Genomic DNA, 19,437 nt, shown 5'->3' with positions numbered 1-19,437 from the left:
TTTTATAAGAATTATAATTATTTTTTGGTTTCAACTTATGCACTTAATTTTTGCAAACAAATGTAAAGTTTCCTGACAAAATAATTATGACTATACCTTTTGCGTGATTGTTGAGACTGAATCGATTTCTTAACATATCATCACATTTATGGTTTTAGATCCCACTTATTTACACTCTACGCTATAATGTGGAAAGTGTATTACAAATTTGTTTGGTTTTGATTCATGTAACACTGCGAAATAGTTCTTCTAGACCCCCTTTTGTTATACCAATCTTCATATATCGACAAAATGAACCGATTAAGATATGTGTGCCAGCCCGTCCCTCCGATCCGTTCATTACTATTTTAATCAGACTCCCGGCAAAATTAAAGAAATATAAAAAATTTTGTATGCACGTCGGATTCCGATAAGAATACAAACAAATACAGTAACTCACACTGAAACTGAACCATATTCATTACCAACAAGTAAAAAAATATCAGTCGGCTTTGCCGACAGAGATATACTCTCAGCCTGTGAAAATTGAAACACTTTATTCACAAAAAGCCTATGTATTTAGGGGATTTCAAAATTTTAGTCGCATGAACCGACAAAAATGTTGATTAGATCTACTCAAAATTGTCTGAAACGAATATCGTACAAACATACTTGGGGTCTAAAACCATTATTTCGATGAGGCACATTTTTGGTCGTATCAAAGTGTAAATACCCTTTTTAGCCTAAAGGCTGAGGGTATAAAAATGTTTTGTTTAAATGTTTAAAATATGTATGTTAGAGAACATATTTTACAAGATTTATATTTCTAAGTTTGATCGATAAGGACTGTACTTCGAAGAAAAAAGCACTGTCGCACTGTGGGCGAAATTCAAATCTAGCAGAGCAAAAGTCCGAAAACTGACCTTATATTATATGGAAATAATTAATGAAGATGTTTAGAATCATCTTGCGGCACCCGAAAATAATAAACAAATTTGTATTTTATTGTAGTTGGCTGTTATAGCGGTACATACATTGGGAGTTTTTATTCGTGATTGCTAAATCGACTTTTTTGGTATTTGTTTTGATCGTCAAAAATTGTGGGAAAAATTAAAGTAAAGAGTGCATAATTGAATATTTTCCAACAGTTTGGATGTGCTGCTTTAAAAAGAAAGTGATTGCATAATTATTTACTGTTGTAAATATTAAAAAAAAAATAATCTTTAATTATTAAGACACAACTTTTTGACTTTAAGTATCTTATATAAAGGACAACTAACCGGGAATAACCGGGGATCACTTCCGAATATTGTTTTTCTTAAAATACATACTCCGAGGTAATTACTCCGAAAATTCCGACTGCTACTATTTGCAACACTTCATTTTATCGCCATTTTATTTTGAAGTAAAAAAGTCGTTTAGTTTGGATATCATTACATGGAACCTATACAAAAACGTGAAGCTATGCCTCCACTTTTTGGGAGAAGTTTTTTTGGCCACGGGTTACCCTAAATGCCAAAATACAGCTAAGTCGGTCAGAAAAATTTGTTAAAAACTTTAAAATAACTAAAATCGGAAAATACCTATATATGGAGGCTAAACCAAAACGTGGATCTATGCCCCAATTTTTGTGGAGAAGTTTTTTGACCTCAGGGAATCCGAAATGTCAAAATACAGCTGATTCGGGCAGAAAATTTAGCAAAGTTATTCAAAACGCCGAAAATCGGCCGGTACCGTTATATGGGATCTACACCAAAATGTGGGCCAATATAGACCATATTCCATAACATGGGGCCTACGGTCATAAAAAACATATGATCAAAATTTCAATAGCCTATCTTAACTAGTTTAAAAGTTATTAATTTTCCCCCGCTAGATTTGGATTTCACCCACAGTGTGTCGGCCTAATCTTTGGATCTTTACTGAAGTTAGGTGCTTTGAAATTTTACATAATATTTTAGCCACATGATTGAGAATTCCTGATAAATAAAGTCAACCATATAAAAGGGATTTGGTAGTAATTTTGTTACATATACATATCCGGACTGCAGGAAATGCTGCAAATGGTTCATATATATTTCACTTGTTATGTTATATGATCTTTAACCGGAAAAAAATAATTTCATGTGAAAGGAAAATTGCAGATTTTTCTGCCGCCAGGTTATGAATCGAAACGTTATATAAAGTATGACGGCCTTATCCTTCGTAAATAGTTGACTTGTGAGCAATGCTAGAGCACGTGCTTAAAGTATAATGTAAAGTTTTCAATCAACTTACTGAAGTTCCAAAAATTAAGCCGATAATATGTTTTTGTTTCAATAAGGACCTATAACATACAGTCGCCGCTAATATGCAACACATCTCTTTGAATCGATGTCAAATATATAATACCCAAACATTCTAATCAAAAGTATTCCTGTCGAATGATTAATAGTACCAAATTTGAGGTATTATTAAAGTGGTTCATTTTGACTGTGTGTCGGTTATTCGATTTCGTTATATATCTTCCTATATAGCAACAAGTAAAAAAGTATCAGTCGACTTTGCCGACAGAGATTTACCCTCAGCCTAGGAGAAATGAAACTTTCGTCTACGGACAGATCAAATCTATTTAGGGTCTTTTCAGAATTTTGTCGCCCTTTTTGGGACATTTGAACTTGTCGACAAAAATGTGGATTAGGATTAAAGTTCAAAAGTTTTGAAGGAATGGACCGACATAGTCCATTATGGACGTGAATCTTATTTTGTCATAACTTTTCGATAAATATCGCACCCACTAGTCATTTCAGTGCTTCCTGCTATGTCCACGGAAAACATAATATCGCTGAAAACAGGACCACAACCAACAGCATTGGTATACATTTCCAAAGGATCTTCGAACAGACCCTAAGCTGCACTTAGACACAAATGTTGAACTTTTGTGGGGGAGGTACCCTAGGGAGAGGATCGATATGGGCCATTTTTGAAGGTAAACTAAATTTGGACAAAATATTAAGAGATCCTAAATTTTGGACCAAATTGGTTGTCCGTTCAAGTGATGTCGTGCATACCATTTTAGTGATATTTTTTACTTGCCCCTGAAAAAAACGTTTACCGTTGTAATGGAGGCAGCGAATGTAAGTTGCTTTAACAAAAATCATAAAGCAGGTCTTAAAGTGAACTTATCCGCAATGCTGTGTGGGAGGTACTCGAAGAAGTGGGCAAATTTAGTCAATTTTTTAACCTATATCTGTTAGATATACTACGAGGTGTAAAATATAGACCAAATTATGCGCACAAAATTTTCGAACATTTTTGAACTTTTGTGAGGGAGGTATCTGAAGAAGTGGACCGATATGGCTCATCGTCAAACTTAAATTAAGTTTGGACAAAATATTACGAAGGCCAAATTTTGGGTCGATTCCGCAGATCCGTTCAATAGATTTTGCTCGTATGAAAGTGTATATACCGTCGTTAGCTTGAATGTTGAGGGTATAATGACATTATGTGGATAATATATTGGGGAGGTGTAGTCGTTACCGATCCAACTTTGAAACATAAAATATTTAAAATACAGTCGCACCTCGATTATCCGTGATGGTCGGGACCGGAGGCATTACGGATAATCGATTTTCCCGGATAATGGAGGCAATGCTTTTACGCAGTTTTTGAACATATTTTTAAGTAAAAATTACACAATATTGTACAATAATATTAAAATCTGAAATTTTTATTAAATTCGTTACGGCAATCCACCAAATTTTAGAAGGATACATAATATCATCATCATCAGATTCATCTAAATGGACTTTGCCCCATGGTTTTTGTGATACCATAAATACACAAATTGTGTAATACGGGAGAATTTCCATTTTTCGATTGTTTACCTTCTGTTTGCTTAATCAGATTAATTGGAAAGTGTGTTTTTACTCCCGAGCAACGAAGTTTATAACGAAAAATAACAGAAATGGAAAAAGTCCAACATTTCTTTTCTATCACGGATAATGGAGGTTCCCGGATAATCGATTCACGGATAATCGAGGTTCAACTGTATAATTTTTAATATAATTTAAATTCAAAATATTTCGTGGAAAGACAGTGTCCAGGAGTAGTGATGTAGGATTTCACATGATCGGGCCCTTCCTACTATTGCTCTCACTTGTTTTGACTCATTTGTTTTTTTATAGAAGTCCTACAACTCTTCTGCTAGAGGTCCTGCTGGACTGCTATGAAAGACCTTGTGATCTTCTATGATAAATCCTACTGATCATCAAAATGAAAAACGATATGTTTTCTATATGTTGTCTGGACTTCAATGAAGAGATCAGAAGAATTTCTATGAAAAGCCCTTCTTGTCTGCCTATGTGCTGGCTGGTGTTCACGATAAATCTGGAATATTTTGATAACTTTTTTTCATTCCACTCCTTCGGGTACAATTCCACAAATGTTCAAAATGTGTGGGCTTATGTTAAGTACTACAAACGTTTATATTGGATCAAGTTTAAGACCTGGTCTTAAATCCCTTCCATCTAGTACTTACGATCCGGACTAAACTTACAAAAATTTAGAAGTTTTATTATTTGCATTAAACAATCCATAGAATATTTTGTTCCCATATTCCTCTTATAGAAGCGCTAAAATTTTGATGAAATATATATGCAGAAAAATGCACGGACGTCATGGTGATCTCCCTTTGCATGTTAATTTATCGGCATTGCCTTCATTCACCGTCAACCTTGACAAGGATGATATGTGAAATCTATATAGAGCTTTTAATAACCTGCCTTAAAGCTCTATATTGATTTCACAGAAACAGAATTTTTATCCAATCTAATTTTAAAATGATAATCTGAGCGTACATAACCTTACATATCTCTCAGCAAAACCGACTGAAACTTTACCTTCGGATTCGACTTCGGAGTCGGAGTTGTGAAAAAACTGGCCTGGAAACGAAAGAAAAATGACAGGTGTAGAAATAGGCTATCCGAATCTGGGGCAGACATTTTTATACCTTCCACTATAAAATATTGTGCATTTAAATGGAATAATTAGTCTGCTTTCCTGTCCACAATTTTAGGAAATTTTAACCGGAAATTTGTCGGTATTGGTCAACGTCATTATATTTCCCCCCATAAAACGGTACCTCTCTATTTTCGGTATTTTGAAGGTTGTGGCCTCACTTTTGCTTCGAAATGGCTGAAGTTTGGCATTTAATCTTCGTTGGGGCTACAAAACTTTTCCACAGAAATGTATCAGTACAGGTCCACGTTTCAGTGTAGCCCGCATATAACAGGACTGCCCGATTATGTTACCAAAATGGCTGAAATTTGGCATGTAACCTTCTAGGGGCTACAGAAATTGGTCAGTATAGGTCCACGTTTTGATATAGACCCAATGGAACGGTACCTCCCGATTTTCGGTATATTGAACACTTCAGCCACATTGACTTAGTCTTCTTAGGGGCTACAAAATTTCCCCCCAGAAATTTTGTTAGTGTAGGTCCATGTGTATATAAAGGTACCACCAGATCTTACGTATTTAACATGGTATTTCGAATTCTAAATGGGTTGAAAACATCGGTGTCTCAATCGTATTAAACCTTTTTTAAAACAAATATTGCTTTGTGTTAAACAAAGTTTAATACCGATGTTTTCTACCCATTTAGAATCCGAAATACTATGTTAAATACGCAAAATCTGGTGGTATCTATATATACCAATTAGTGTGGCGGAAGAGCTTGGTACCTTCATAAACGAAAGGAGACTAATTGTTGCATATTACAACTCGTTGTGGAGGTTATCAAAAGTTCGGCCCGACCGACGGAATCGCCGTTCTTACTTGTCTTTTGTATAACTTTTCGTCCTTCTAACTCAGTTCGAGATTCATTGTGAAATTTTAACCTATGGTAGTGCTCGTGATCCTGATTTTAATTATAAAATTTTCTACGCGGGCTGTTACATGCTTTCTAAAAATCCAATCATGACGTTATTCATTGACTGGCGCTCACTTTATCTATAGAAAGAAGTGACTGGTATGGTTGCAACCTTTGCGCATGTTAACACTTATATTAAAACTAACGATTTATGAAAATGTATGTATAGACTGTGTTGATTGAATCTATAAGTAGAATAATAAGGCCCACTGTTTATGATACCTACGTTCAAACATAAGCTAAAAACATCCAAAACTTCTTTGTCGCCTACGATAATGCAACATATTGTTACGAACATAGTTTTTTATAGTTAGCATGGAGGATCCCATAATTGAAATTCGCGAAAACAAGAATCATAAGAAATGAAACAATAACCTTGAACTTGAAATCATAAAATCGCACGTAGAATGAGGAAGCAGCAAAGAGAGAACTGGTTATTTATCATTGTTCTTGTTATCAATATTCCACAACAATTATTGTTCTGTACCATAAACAGAGAGCATGTAAAACTAAAACAATGGAAGTGGAACGCATTGGAAGCCTGATCAACTGTTGCTCTCTCCCTCTCCATATGTCTCCTATTAGATAAGGAAAACAAAGAAAGGAAAAGATACACAATAGAAAGCTTGAGAATTCAACAAAAAATAGAGAGGACAATGAACGTTAAAGAAGATACAAATAACATTAGCATTAGTTACCGCGTTGCAATATAGTATAATCGATCTGTGATTCTAATTTTAAGTTGTGTTTGTTATTAAATGTGCTTCTTGACAAAAACCTTCATGTAAAATATACTTTATTCATTGTAAGTAAATTATAATTTCATGAAGATTAGATTTTAATTTGATGTTTGTAATAAAATAGACGTATCCCCTGAAGATGTCAACAAATATTGACGAAACGTCGGGACAAATGAAATAAAAAGGAATTTTTATTTACAAACACTTAGGTCTAAAGAGCTTAAATAACACAACAATACGATCATTTGGAAAATCAACAAACTATCGGAAAGCCAGCCGAAAATTTAAACTCTATTTATCAAAAACATCATCACATAATCAAACATACCAATAAAGCACATAATGAAGAACTATTTTCAACACACAACTTTGAAATATGATGAGGCAACTTGCAGAACGTTGAAAGAATATTGCAACGAAATGAGAAGACTAACACAACAGACTGAACGATTAAAATTTCTATTAGTATGCAGAGACTACGGCATTACTCCACAACATACCAAAAATATTTCATCCAAGGTAACACAGCTTTTCAAATGTAATCAAATAAAAGACAAAGTAGGCAAGATAGAAGAACAATTTCACAAAAAGATTTTAAATCTGGAGATATCACAGGCCAATGCAGACATCAAATCAACAAAAAACAAAATGTCAAATTTGGACACTAGCATTAAAACGCTAATGTCCACTGCTGACTACCAATCAGTCAAAAAGAAACAGAAAACTAGATCAATAGAAATATCAAAAAAGATCAATGAAACACAACAAGATAAACTAAGAAAATTAAAAAAGAAACAATTTGACAAATATGGAATCATACTAAATAATGATTGGTTCGAAAACAAAACTGACGTTGATTTTCCAATGGAGTCCAAATGGATACTATCACTGGGAAAGAAGTTTGCTATCCCAATTGACAACAAAAACTTTTCGCCACTACATATATTAGCCGACATTGAAGAATGCATACAAATTTCAGAAGAAAATGACAAGGAGATATGTAGAACAAAGATAGGAAATAGGGTTACCAACTTCAAAAGAAATATAAAAAATAATTCCAAAGAAAAATTCATTTTGACGATATATAAAAAAACTTTACATTTTTTAAATAAACACGACAACATTATCATTATTCAAGCAGATAAAGGAAATAAAACGGTTGCCATGTACAGGGAAGAATACGAGGAAAAAATGCACAATCTTTTAGATGATAAAAATACGTACAGGAAATTAAGAGAGGACCCAACAACCAAACTACAAAAAACAAACAACACCATAATCTCAGAATTGTATAAAAGCAGCATCATTGATCAATGGGAAAAGAAAGAAATGCATTGTTCCGCAGCGACAGCACCACGACTTTATGGTCTACCGAAAATACATAAGCCGAACACTCCCCTAAGACCCATAGTATCATCGACAAATGTACCATGCTATAGTCTATCAAAATATATTGGACGAATTCTTAAAAATATTATCTCCAAAGAATATAACATAAAAAATTCAATTGAACTAAAAGAAAAATTGGCTAATACTAGGCTTGAAAAAGACGAGGTACTAGTTTCTTTTGATGTCATATCTCTTTTTACAAACATACCGATCAATCTAGACATCAGAATAATTTAAATAAATGGGAAAAGGTCAAAAATCACACAAACATCCAAAAAAGTAAATTTTTACAAATACTTAATTTCTGTCTCAAAGACAACAATTATTTCAACTACAACAATGATATTTACAATCAAATCTTTGGCATGCCTATGGGAAACCCATTATCACCCACTATAGCAGATATAGTTCTGGACGATCTTCTTGACAATGCTATCAGCGAGCTGACGAAAAAGAACATCACGATGAAATACATAACAAAATATGTAGATGACACTCTATCCATAGTCAAAAAAGACAATGTAAATGAAATTCTAAACGAGTTCAATAAATACAACCAAAAAATTCAATTCACACTTGAAATGGAAACAGATGGCACTATAGCATATCTTGACACCAAACTAAGACGACATGACAACAGCATTAAATTTGACTGGTATCAAAAAACTATGGCATCCGGAAGAATCATGAATTACCACAGCACACAACCAAAATCACAAATTATAAACACTGCTAAAAGTTTTGTCACAAGAGTACTTCGCATCAGTGACGAAGAATTTCATCAAACCAACATAAAAACAATAACCCGAATATTAAATAACAATAGCTTTCCCACAAAAGTAATTACCAACATTATTAACGAAATAAGTAGAAAATTGAAATGTAAACATGGTAACCCTAAAACTAATGAAGAGAAAAAACGATATTGCAGCCTCAAATACATACCTGGCTTAACAGATAACAAGAGCATAAGAACGACAATAAACAACACAAACAACATATGTTTTGCCTACAAAGCCAATCAAACAACAAGTAAACTTTTCTCTTACGTCAAAACACCAATAGAAAAACAACAACAAAGCAACATTGTTTATGAAGTAGAGTGCAATGGGAATGAAGAAGAAAGCTGTGATCTTGTGTACATAGGCACAACAAAGCGGACTTTACAAACGAGAATGGGGGAACATAAAACTGATATAGAAAAAGGAACACAGAAAACAGCACTGGCTCAACACATATTGAAAACTGGACACAAGGCGAACTTTGAAAATGTCAAAATATTAGATAAGGAAAACAAAGAAAGGAAAAGATACACAATAGAAAGCTTGAGAATTCAACAAAAAATAGAGAGGACAATGAACGTTAAAGAAGATACAAATAACATTAGCATTAGTTACCGCGTTGCAATATAGTATAATCGATCTGTGATTCTAATTTTAAGTTGTGTTTTTTATTAAATGTGCTTCTTGACAAAAACCTTCATGTAAAATATACTTTATTCATTGTAAGTAAATTATAATTTCATGAAGATTAGATTTTAATTTGATGTTTTTAATAAAATAGACGTATCCCCTGAAGATGTCAACAAATATTGACGAAACGTCGGGACAAATGAAATAAAAAGGAATTTTTATTTACAAACACTTAGGTCTAAAGAGCTTAAATAACACAACAATACGATCATTTTGGACCAAGAAAATCAAAATCAATCATAAAAATAAACCTCTCGGGAACCAATTTTAATTAAACAACATTTCTTTTTGTTTGTAAAATTATAAAATATGATATTTCTTACTTGTTTATATATTTATGCACTATTTCCATGCTTGATATGGTCATGCCTTGTATAGCTCGGACATGCATGCTAACTAGCTTATAACTACGCTAAATTATTAATATTAATTTCAACATACATTTGCGGCATTTTGTGCGCATACGTATTGTCGCAACGTATACGCCATATTTAACTTATGTTTGACTTTTACTATTTATTTATGTATATGGGTTTATTCTTTTCCAAGTTTCAACAAACATACAACTTTATTTAACTTTCTAAAAATTAGGTATGAAACTCTTGTTCCAAAATTCTATTCACATCTAAGTAGTATATTCAATTTCGTTTCATTTAAAAAGTCAAACATTCTCTGAAGTCAAACCTCAACACAAATATTATGTATCCAATAGAAGAAAAACAACATAGACAATTTTTGTCTTTGTTGTTCTATTCGCATACTTTACTTATCTGCCCCGCATTCATTATGAACACATATTTAACCTTTGACCTAAGAAAGAATTTATTCATCGTTGCCATTTGTCTAGCGAGACAGCAAACATTTATTGTGGCATCTGTGTCGAATAATGACTATTGAAGGATAAAATCTGTTTTGTATCACTAAGTTGTTGTTCTTGTTCGTGGTGTATTCAAATAAACAAGAGTTGAATTTTAATGAATGAAAATATGTGCACTGTTCGCATTCATTGTCCACTTGCGGTCCGGTGGTTGCTTTTTCCTTTCACACAAAAATGTGAGGTACTCCATTGAGGTTATTATATGAGGTATTTGAGGTTAATGCAAATGTACTCACATATTACCCATAATTTATTATAAAATATTTGTGTTGTACAAATTCCATTGATTATATTATGAAATACATACATATAATAATTATGGAATATACATTAGGGTTATGACTTTTCGACATTTTTTCTCAAATATGATTTCTTGTATTTCTTGCACGGATGAATGAATTTTTGCCCATTAATCACTAATATAACGTTTATATATAATTTAAAAAAAGGTAGAAAATGAAAAAAAATCTCAAAAATTATTACTGGTTTCACGAATGAATAAACTTAAGCCTACTAATAACTGAAATAACGTTTATTCCATTCAAATATTGAAAAAAGTCACGCACAAACACTTTGAAAAAATTTTTATTTTTTGTTTGAAAAATTTTTTTGTGTTTCTCCGAATTAAAGAAAATTAGTGAGAAACAAGTCGTATATCAGTTTGGTTATCTTATGTGACTCTAAAGTTTATTTTCAATTATGTGTATATCTGCCTACAGTGATTTCTTAAATTTTCCTATAATTCTAATAAATTCAAATTTTAAAATAATTTTGTGCGTGAGGTTTTTCACCGACTTATCTTATAATTAAGATTTTATGTAATCTTATGTAGAAGCTCATTACGTTAACATACAGGGATATGAGGTTTTACAACACTCATAACCTTAATATACATATCTGTATATATGATGGAGGAGAATACGTGTGGGTGGTGTTGGAACTTAAAATAGGAGTTGTGGTGAATAATTAATATAAAATTCTAAATTTGTGGTTGTTTACAAAATATTAGCTAATGTATATTACCATCGAACTTTGAAAAAAATAACAAAACACACTGCATTTGAAAAATCAAAGTTCGATGGCAAAACTGGTCTGTTAATTATAATATGTCGCATTTACAAGATTACAATAAACTCGGTATAAATATACACGTTGCGCCTTAACTAAATTTTAATGAAAGGTGCTTACACCTGGGAAGTTTTTGCGGTTTCTGAAAATACAATGTTCATAGATGAGAAAAAAAAACAACAAACACTGCTACAACATTTTCTTTAATCCCATTTCGATAGGGCTACCGGTTTCCAAGCAAAATCAAGAAAACCTAAAAAAGCACTAAAAATATGAACTTTTTGACGGCGATTTATTTGAAAATCCCTCCGGCCTCTTTTTTTCTTTTTTGATTTTTCTCTTCTGTGAACATCGTAGTTTCAGAAATCGCAAAAACTTCCCAGGTGTAAGCACGTTTCATTTAAATTTAGTTAAGGCGCATCGTGTATACCATTCGAAGCATTGACAGAAAAGCCACTAACAGTGAAACCGATGGTCGTGTAGGAATGTCTTAGAAAGAAAGAAAAATTAATAAAATTTAAAATTAACAAGTAAGAACTGCTTTAAGTTCTACCGGACCGAAATTTTAAACCCCCACAACAAGTTGTATTGAAGCACTAAGCACTTCCATCACGTCTAAGCGCATTCCCAGGAGAAGTGGAGTATGCAAACTAAAGAATTTCCCAAAAATGTCGATGTACTACAGAAATGATTTGGACCGAAACATTTTTTCTAGCTACTTTAACAAACTATTACTTCTTTTCTCTAAAATAATTTTCTTTTTTGGAAATTTCAAATGAAAACTTATACATATTGTTCTGAATGTTCTCTACTGAAAATGTACTTTATAAGCAAGTTGTCTAAGAAATATGTAAAATTTTCTTGAGAGAAACTTCCAGTAAAATCTGAATTACTTATTTTTTTATGTCATTTCATTTCGCGGAATTCTGCAATGACTATAAAGGTCTTGAGGTTTTAAACTGTTTCTGTATTCAAAAAAATTACAAGTTCAGTATCGTGCAGATTAGAAGTGTATGAAATGACATATCTATTGGACAAAATTTAGGATATATAAAGGGTTTCCCATGGAGTATATCTCGAAAACAACTTGGAGAATCGTTTAATTGTATATACCTATTGTAGATAAATTTTTTGTCTAAATCGCAGGAGAAAATAGTGAATAATAATTTATTGTAGTCCATCATTAGGTGCTAATTTCTGCTATAAGTAGCATACCCACCTAATTATACCCTACACCACTATGTGGGGAGGGTATTATAAGTTGGTTTTGGCCAAAAAGTTTGTAACGCATCGAAATAATGGTCGTAGACCCATACTTATATATACCAAAATGAATGACTCGACGAGCAGAGTCCATCTGGCTATGTGTGTCCATCCGTCCGTCCGTCTGTCCATCTAAACCTTGTAATCACGCTACAGGTCGCAATTTTGATCGGATCGTCACGAAATTTCGGATGTTGTTGGGGGTCCCGGAGGGGAAGAAGCCTATTGATTTTGGTGATGGTGGGATAATATTTAGGGGTCGGAATGGGCAAAAAACTTAGGTGGATAAAAAGACAACGTTTTCTTCCAAAGCGAATATCTCAGCTTCTGTATGGGGTATACCAAAAGTACAACCTGACAATGAAAGTAGAAAATATCACCTTTCTAATGATGTTAAGCAGGTTCTCTTAGGTGATCAAACAACGAAGATATCACTATAGTCGCAAATAAAACCCAAATTTTCAGTTTTGCGATTTTAATTATAATGACGAATATCACAGCTCGACTATGAAAGTAGAAGATCCCATCTATACAATGATGCAAACTAGGTGCTTACACCTGGGAAGTTTTTGCGGTTTCTGAAAATACAATGTTCATAGATGAGAAAAAAAAACAACAAACACTGCTACAACATTTTCTTTAATCCCATTTCGATAGGGCTACCGGTTTCCAAGCAAAATCAAGAAAACCTAAAAAAGCACTAAAAATATGAACTTTTTGACGGCGATTTATTTGAAAATCCCTCCGGCCTCTTTTTTTCTTTTTTGATTTTTCTCTTCTGTGAACATCGTAGTTTCAGAAATCGCAAAAACTTCCCAGGTGTAAGCACGTTTCATTTAAATTTAGTTAAGGCGCATCGTGTATACCATTCGAAGCATTGACAGAAAAGCCACTAACAGTGAAACCGATGGTCGTGTAGGAATGTCTTAGAAAGAAAGAAAAATTAATAAAATTTAAAATTAACAAGTAAGAACTGCTTTAAGTTCTACCGGACCGAAATTTTAAACCCCCACAACAAGTTGTATTGAAGCACTAAGCACTTCCATCACGTCTAAGCGCATTCCCAGGAGAAGTGGAGTATGCAAACTAAAGAATTTCCCAAAAATGTCGATGTACTACAGAAATGATTTGGACCGAAACATTTTTTCTAGCTACTTTAACAAACTATTACTTCTTTTCTCTAAAATAATTTTCTTTTTTGGAAATTTCAAATGAAAACTTATACATATTGTTCTGAATGTTCTCTACTGAAAATGTACTTTATAAGCAAGTTGTCTAAGAAATATGTAAAATTTTCTTGAGAGAAACTTCCAGTAAAATCTGAATTACTTATTTTTTTATGTCATTTCATTTCGCGGAATTCTGCAATGACTATAAAGGTCTTGAGGTTTTAAACTGTTTCTGTATTCAAAAAAATTACAAGTTCAGTATCGTGCAGATTAGAAGTGTATGAAATGACATATCTATTGGACAAAATTTAGGATATATAAAGGGTTTCCCATGGAGTATATCTCGAAAACAACTTGGAGAATCGTTTAATTGTATATACCTATTGTAGATAAATTTTTTGTCTAAATCGCAGGAGAAAATAGTGAATAATAATTTATTGTAGTCCATCATTAGGTGCTAATTTCTGCTATAAGTAGCATACCCACCTAATTATACCCTACACCACTATGTGGGGAGGGTATTATAAGTTGGTTTTGGCCAAAAAGTTTGTAACGCATCGAAATAATGGTCGTAGACCCATACTTATATATACCAAAATGAATGACTCGACGAGCAGAGTCCATCTGGCTATGTGTGTCCATCCGTCCGTCCGTCTGTCCATCTAAACCTTGTAATCACGCTACAGGTCGCAATTTTGATCGGATCGTCACGAAATTTCGGATGTTGTTGGGGGTCCCGGAGGGGAAGAAGCCTATTGATTTTGGTGATGGTGGGATAATATTTAGGGGTCGGAATGGGCAAAAAACTTAGGTGGATAAAAAGACAACGTTTTCTTCCAAAGCGAATATCTCAGCTTCTGTATGGGGTATACCAAAAGTACAACCTGACAATGAAAGTAGAAAATATCACCTTTCTAATGATGTTAAGCAGGTTCTCTTAGGTGATCAAACAACGAAGATATCACTATAGTCGCAAATAAAACCCAAATTTTCAGTTTTGCGATTTTAATTATAATGACGAATATCACAGCTCGACTATGAAAGTAGAAGATCCCATCTATACAATGATGCAAACTAGGTCGGCGTAGGTGCCAAATAACGGAGATATCGCAATAGTCGGTAATACATCCCATTTATCAATTTTTTTGGAAATCACACTACAAGTCGCAAGTTTGATCACAGAGGAAGAAGCCTATTGATTTTGGTGATGGTCGGATAATATTTAGGGCCGGAATGGGCAAAAAACTTATTTGGATAAAAAGACAATGAAAATAGAAAATATCAGCTTTCTAATGATGTTAAGCAGGTTCTCTTAGCTGATCAAACAACGAAAATATCACAATAGTCGCAAATAAATCCCAACTTTTCATTTTTGCGATTTTAATTATAATGACGAATATCACAGCTTTGGTTGGGGACTTTCCAAAAGCAAAGCCTGGCTATGAAAGTAGAAGATCCCATCTTTGCAATGATGCAAACTAGGTCGACGTAGGTGCCAAATAACGGAGATATCGCAATAGTCGGTAATACATCCCATTTTTCATTTTTTTGGAAATCACGCTACAGGTCGCAATTTTGATCGCATCGTCACGAAATTTGGAGGGTTAATGGGTGTCTCACAGATGAAAAAGCCTATTGATTTTGGTGATGGTCGGATATTATTTAGGGGTCGTAATGGGCAAAAAACTTATTTGGATAAAAAGACAATGTTTTTTTCCAAAGCGAATATCTCAGCTTCTATATGGGGTATACCAAAAGCAAAACAATGAAAGTAGAAAATATCACCTTTCTAATGATGTAAAGTAGGTTCCCGTAGGTGATCAAACAAACAAGATATCACAAAAGTCGCAAATAAAACCCAATTTTTAATTTTTGCGATTTTAATAATAATGACGGATATCACACATTTGCTTGGGGACCATCTAAAAGCAACGTCTGACTATGAAAGTAGAAGATCCCATCTATACAATGATGCAAACTAGGTCGGCGTAGGTGCCAAATAACGGAGATATCGCAATAGTCGGTAATACATCCCATTTATCCATTTTTTTGGAAATCACGCTACAAGTCGCAAGTTTGATCGGATAGGGTTAATGGGGGTCTCACAGAGGAAGAAGCCTATTGATTTTGGTGATGGTCGGATAATATTTAGGGCCGGAATGGGCAAAAAACTTATTTGGATAAAAAGACAACGTTTTTTCCAAAGCGAATATCTCAGCTTCTATAAGGGGTATACCAAAAGCAGAACCTGGCAATGAAAGTAGAAAATATCAGCTTTCTAATGATGTTAAGCAGGTTCTCTTAGCTGATCAAACAACGAAAATATCACAATAGTCGCAAATAAATCCCAACTTTTCATTTTTGCGATTTTAATTATAATGACGAATATCACAGCTTTGGTTGGGGACTTTCCAAAAGCAAAGCCTGACTATGAAAGTAAAATATCCCATCTTTACAATGATGCAAACTAGGTCGACGTAGGTGCCAAATAACGGAGATATCGCAATAGTCGGTAATATATCCCATTTTTCATTTTTTTTGGAAATCACGCTACAGGTCGCAATTTTGATCGCATCTCAGTAGAAAATATCACCTTTCTAAAGATGTAAAGTAGGTTCCCGTAGGTGATCAAACAAACAAGATATCACAATAGTCGCAAATAAAACCCAATTTTTAATTTTTGCGATTTTAATAATAATGACGGATATCACACCTTTGCTTGGGGACCATCTAAAAGCAACGCCTGACTGAGAAAGTAGAAAATCCCATCTTTAAAATTATGGAAAGTAGGTTGGCGTAGGTGGTAAAATAATAGAGATATTGCAATAGTCGGTAATACATCCTTTTTTCCACTTTTTGCGCAATCACACTATAGGTCGGAATTTTGATCGGATCATCACGAAATTTTCTCACAGAGATAGAAGCATATTGATGTTGGTGATGTCGATAGTAGTCAAATATAAAATTAAATATTAATTATTTTGGTTCAGTTCGCCTTAAGTCATTTGGTATAAAAGCCAGATATGTCGACTTAGCATGTTTTCAAGTTCTTCACATTTTTATATTTAACGTCCTTTAACTTAAATTCTGTCAAATTTTGGTAATGATCGGACAATCCGAACAGAAGTTATAAACAAACATTTACTTAGCATAGTACTGAATGTCAAAGAAATTTCCAAACTTTTAGAGCTTGTCCTGCAAAACTCGCTTTTCAGAATTAGCAAACTATTATTTGGAGGTGTCGAACGTCCTTTAACTTAAATTCTGTCTAATTTTGGTAATGATCGGTCAATCCGAACAGAAGTTATAAACAAATATTGACTTAGCATAGTACTGAAGTTCAAAAAAATTTCCAAACTTTGAGAGCTTCTCCTGCAAAACTCACTTTTTATACTTAGCATACTATTATTTGGAGGTGTCGATATGGTATTAAAATCTGCTGTAATTTGTATTAAATATTGTACCCTCAGCCTTTAAGCTAACGATAAAAATGTACCTTATAGAAATAATGGCCTTAGACTTCTCATATGTTTTGACGAAATCCGCTTCTAACAGTTTGGTGTCGATTTAGCACAGTTCGTCCGTCTGTCTGGCTCGAGCGAATGGTAAATCTCGAACGGATCACCCGAATTGGTTCAAATTTTGGATTTCGAAATATTTTGTCAAAACTTTAAATCATATCGATCCACTCCTTCCTCTACAAGACTTCAAAGTATTTCCCTAAAATGGTGTGCACAAAAACTGTCGAATGTTCAAACGGGTTAGCTCCTTCATGTACCTCCCGCACAAATTTTCAAATATGCGATTTCACCGAAACATTGAACATCCTAAAATTACTTCCAGACGTACATATATTAGGAACCAAGAGGGTCTATATGGGACAACTTCTTCGGATACCTCCCTCACAAAAATTCAACATAATTCAGTTTAAGGGCTGTTCGAGGCTACATTTTATATTTTGAGCGATGGTACTCTTCTCGGTCTTGTTTACATCGATATTCTATTTTTCTAAGTCCATCCTTCCTGATCCAAAAGCTCTAAATCTTACGTTGATCAACTAAAATGACAGCTTGACACGATAACTATCAAAAGGAAATATAAAATTAGGTTCCAAATGGAATATATCCATCCACTATTCAGGTATCTTCTCCACAAAAGTGCAAAACTTTTGAAGTTTTATTGAAGTCAAATTTATGAACACAACATAAGTATTTATTCGCAAACGCCCAATGGTGAATTTATATACCCCAAATGTTTCGATATTTTTGTCGCAAAAGGATTAATTTAGGATTAAAGAGAATTAAATCAAATATTTTTTATGTCAGAAAAACACCAAAACTTTGCTATTTTATCAGAAGTGAAGAGGTCCGTGCAAGCCAACTAAAAAATTCAGAAAATTACATTAAGAAAAAAAGAAAAAGTTTTTATGAGTTGTCGGGGGATACAAACTACGACTCATAGACTTCAAATCCTACTCGCAAAGACAAAGATATACACATAACCAAATATCTTTTCTAAAAATTGTGTAGTCAGGGAGTTTCAGAATTTTGTGGCCTTTTAAATAAAAGAATATTGTTTTCTTACAATATCCAGCTTTGAAAGAAGAAGCCGTAGATAATTTTTTATTGGAAATATTCGATACGAGTCTAATCTGCACTCGCGGATTTGAGTGATTCTTCTTTTTGGATGTTTTTATTTCAATTAATTAATTAATGGTATACAAATAACATTAAAACATTTTTTAGGTAGATCTTCTTATCAGAATTAGTCCTCATGGTTAAAAATGTGTTCAATTGAAAACTTAATAAGGAAAATAATAAAAAAAATGTTAATGGGCCTGAAGTTGATGTGTGGTATTTAGATATGAACCTTAAAGATGAAGAAGCATTAAAACACTGTACATCTCCCTTTAAAGTAGCTTTACGTAACGCTACACAACATGTTTAACTTTCATGATTTTTGGTCAAATTTTTTCCTAATGTTTTCTTTTGGAAAAATATCCGCATTATATCGAATTTTTATGCCCTAGATGGAGTTTTTCTTATGGTCTGTTCACAAGATAAGTTCTACTAGTTTACTACTTCTTCTACTAGTTTAGCATGGCTAAATACCTAATCGTTTCTGAGATAATCGTTTCCCGATAAATGGAAAAAACTGTAGTTTTAGAACGGTTTAGATCTGGCCGTACTGGATTTGGCAGGACAAAACCCTACAAGGGTTTTTGTAATCTCAATGTGTGCTTTCAAAAATGCATACTAGAAGTTGTTTGCATTTTTAGTGTTGCATAGTGTAATTATACCTTTTATTTTATGCTGCAGTGTATAATTAATAGGCAAAAATGATTTGATTTTGTGAATCGGTCTGTAGTGTGTATAATTGCTGTCGCAATGTATACGCACGCGTAACAAAAACCAGTTAAAAATCTGAGTATTATTCATTAAAAAAGAATCATCAACTCAACTGCGAGTACCAAAATTTTTCCTTCGTGGTCATTGAAGGGAGCCACCCTTCATGAGTGTTTGATTATTGGATTTTCCTAATACAATCGTCCGCATTCATTACGATCTCA

At 33.4% G+C, this 19,437-nt stretch overlaps 1 protein-coding gene across 2 annotated transcripts in view; it reads left to right on the top strand.

Moving 5' to 3' along the window:
• Positions 1-19,437, top strand: part of LOC141394757 (uncharacterized) — a 606,899-nt gene that overhangs the window by 181,404 nt on the left and 406,058 nt on the right. The gene's annotated exons all lie outside the window — the stretch shown is intronic.

The sequence above is a fragment of the Musca autumnalis genome, unplaced genomic scaffold (genome assembly GCF_047663935.1).
Source record: "Musca autumnalis isolate F117 unplaced genomic scaffold, ASM4766393v1 scaffold_2, whole genome shotgun sequence".
In the NCBI taxonomy this organism is placed as follows: Eukaryota; Metazoa; Arthropoda; class Insecta; order Diptera; family Muscidae; genus Musca; species Musca autumnalis.
This window is presented reverse-complemented; position numbering and strand designations above follow the sequence as displayed.